At 40.8% G+C, this 3,130-nt stretch overlaps 1 long non-coding RNA gene across 1 annotated transcript; it reads right to left on the bottom strand.

Annotated features, from left to right (window-relative positions):
* Positions 1 to 2,117: 2,117 nt before the first annotated feature.
* On the bottom strand, positions 2,118 to 2,674 carry LOC133910987 (uncharacterized). The gene is made up of 2 exons (XR_009908572.1): positions 2,525 to 2,674; positions 2,118 to 2,334 (listed from the first exon to the last, which is right to left on the bottom strand). It is a non-coding gene; the product is annotated as an uncharacterized LOC133910987 (long non-coding RNA).
* Between the last annotated feature and the right edge of the window lie 456 nt (positions 2,675 to 3,130).

The raw sequence follows: 3,130 nt of genomic DNA, 5'->3' as shown, positions 1-3,130 counted from the left end.
CGTAGCTAGTACATGTGACGTCCCATTTGCAGTAAGTGCCACCGAATTTAGACCTTTTTGAATTTGTATAAGTCCTGCTCAATGGATGGAAATACGGGTTACCCGATCAACCAAACACAAAATGGAATTAACAACTGAACATATAAAAGTGATTAATGAACTATTACAAAAAGAAAGATGTAAATAATTATATTTCAATTAGTACAAAGAAAATCATAGGATTAATGAACTCCTAAAAAATAAAAAACTAATCCCCAGTAACATACAAAATGATGGGATTTGTGGTACCATAAGAAAAAGAAATACAAGAGGTGATATTGTAAGGAAAGGAGAACTATTTTCATATGATGGCAAAGACATTTGAAATTAGTGAACTCCTACATAACCAGATGACAATTTTTTGGGGAAAAAAAGACAAGAAAAATAAGGGATTAGCAGACTATTAAAAAGTAAAGAACATAAAACTATTTTTTTAGTAAGGAAGACAAGTGTAGCAAACACGTTCTTGTGGAGATTGTAGCAACTATATTTATAGCATGCATGTGATTTTGGTGATTAATGATAACATAGTCAATGGACTAATATGTTTATCAATATATGCTTTAGTAGATTCCATAGATGTAATACATGAAGAAGCAAATGAAGCCGGGATAAAGATTGATCAAATTGGGGAAGTCCCAGAAAAAGTATACACGCTGGAAGGTCTGGTACAGAGGAGATTATATACGTTGAGGCATTTCAGCTCTTGACAATTATACATGCCGAAAGATCTGATGCATGAAGCCAGTACACGTCGGAGTATTTTTTACAATAGGTAGAAAAACTGAAGCACGCTAGATGGTCCGGTGATATGGAGATGAATACACCAGAGTATTTCTTGTAGAGAAGGTTGCAAGTGTTGAAGAGCGAAGATCAAAGCCGAATAGTCCGACGCACAAATGATATACACGTCAGAGTATTTTGTGCAGAGAAGAAAGTGGCTCGGTTGGCAGAAGCAATGTACACGCCGAATGGTCCGACGATGGAGCTGGTGAACACGTCGAAACATCTAGTGTTCACAGTGGGTTTGAGTGGAGATACAACGGCTAGTTTTTGAATGATGTACACGCCAGATGGTCTGGTAAATATAATGTTATTTTTACCGAATCATCCGGCATATACAGTAAAGTTGAGCCATTAGGGCAACAGCTAGTTCGCGAAGTTGAGACTATAAATACACATCTACTCGGTCATTTAATGGTGTGGCTGTCCAGATGAAGCTCATATATAATAGTGAACACATCTAAGCCATCAAAATGCTTAAAGTGATCGTCCAAGGCAATTAAGCACACGATTAAAGAGTGATTAGTGCTAATAGTCCTAGAGATAGTTGTTGCTAGGTGTTACTGCTTAGAGAGTGGATTAAGAAGTGATCCTACCATGTACCTAGAGATACATCGACGCCTTAGAGTCTTGGTGACTCGCTGGCACCTTGAGTCTTTGTGGCTCGTGATTGTTGACCCTCTGACTTGATGTAGATCGATGGCAAGAGGCTTGTACGAGGATGTAGAGACCATTGCCTTGGTGGTTTAAGCTCTGAAGTAAAGATTGTGGCAAGTGACCGGAACAGAGGTTTGGTGTGAGCCTTACATTTGTGGTTTGATGGCTACCGGAAGAGTCTTGACAGCAACGAGCATATTTTTAGTGGAGCTCCAACATGGACTAGGAGTGACATTTGCATTTTCGTACTTACATACTTACAATTTACCTTCTTAGAGTAGGTTGCAAAACTTTTGAACAGTAGAGTCGACACACTAGATAAACCTAGAGCACATTTAGATAGAAATTGATATATATTTATCTTGTATAGTTTTTAGAGTCGAATAGTTTTAAGTATACTAATTCACCTCTTTTAAAACGTTACTGATACCTGCAACAAGAAAACATAGGATTTTTTAAGCCCCAACCCCCTCCTCCCAAAAAAAACATAAATAAAAATACCAATAAGCATCCTTATATTGGTCAACAGTTGATATAAAGAAGGTAACATATAGGAAACTTAGAAGTTATGGTGATAAAGTTTAGAATTTACAATACTATTGCAACTGCAAAAAATATTTACAACAACCTTTCAACAGTAAACCTGAAAGGAGAAATATTAACCATATCATTCCAAAGAAATATTTACAATCCTTATATTCAACTCACGAAGCAGTTAAACCTGAAAGGAGAACCGATAAAAAAAACTGAAAAGACAAAATACACATGACAGCCGAAAACAAGAAGCCCAAGACACACACAAAGCCGGCTCACGATGCGAAACCAGTCAGCCCAAGTGAATCAGCTAGGGGGAGCCTGAATCATAAAGCAAATCCAACAGCAGAAAATATGATTGAAATCACGAATTAAAATATCTATCTACTGTATAGCAGCCGCGTAATGAAATAAAGTCCCTTTATCTTTTTAAAAAATAGTACTGTGCTTGCACAAGTGAACCAATTTGCCCGAGATAAGTGTGTTGTTTCAGGGGCAACAAATTACTAACCAGGCCGACCATCACGTATTCACGTGACTGTCAGGGTGTGGCGCTTCCGTTTGGTGAGGCGGGCTTTTCCGGCTGGGTAGGTCGCGGGTACCGTTCCGGAGTATGACGAATGCACGACGTGGTACGGCAGCAGTACAGGCGACGCCTCCTCTCCTCGGGATAGATTGATATCGAGTAGAACAGAACGTATCCAGCTTAAAATCTAAAATACTAAACTCGATCCGATCCTGATTTTGATATGGGGTGCAAGATCCTGATTTTGATATGGGGTGCAAAAGCTTACCCAACCTCGTTAGGGGCGGAGACACGATGGCGTCCCATGCTTGGGCAGCGGCCTCCGTCAGTGAGCGAGTGCACGGGCTCAGGCGATGGCTTTTATCAGTGGAGCAGAGGAGTTGCGGCGCCAGGAGGTGGAGCGAGCGAGCGGGATCAGGTTGGGAGACGGAGGCGGAGCGGAGTGGCGCTGGGTGGCGAGACGTGAGAGGAGGTGAGCAAGCAATGGGTAGGAGTGGGGCCTGTAGGGGACTTGTGAAGGCAAATACAGCCCTATTCTCGAACCCGATTTGGATTGGGAGCCTGACCTGATAACTCCATAGGACGAATTTT

Source organism: Phragmites australis, chromosome 3 (genome assembly GCF_958298935.1).
Source record: "Phragmites australis chromosome 3, lpPhrAust1.1, whole genome shotgun sequence".
Lineage (NCBI taxonomy): Eukaryota > Viridiplantae > Streptophyta > Magnoliopsida > Poales > Poaceae > Phragmites > Phragmites australis.
This window is presented reverse-complemented; position numbering and strand designations above follow the sequence as displayed.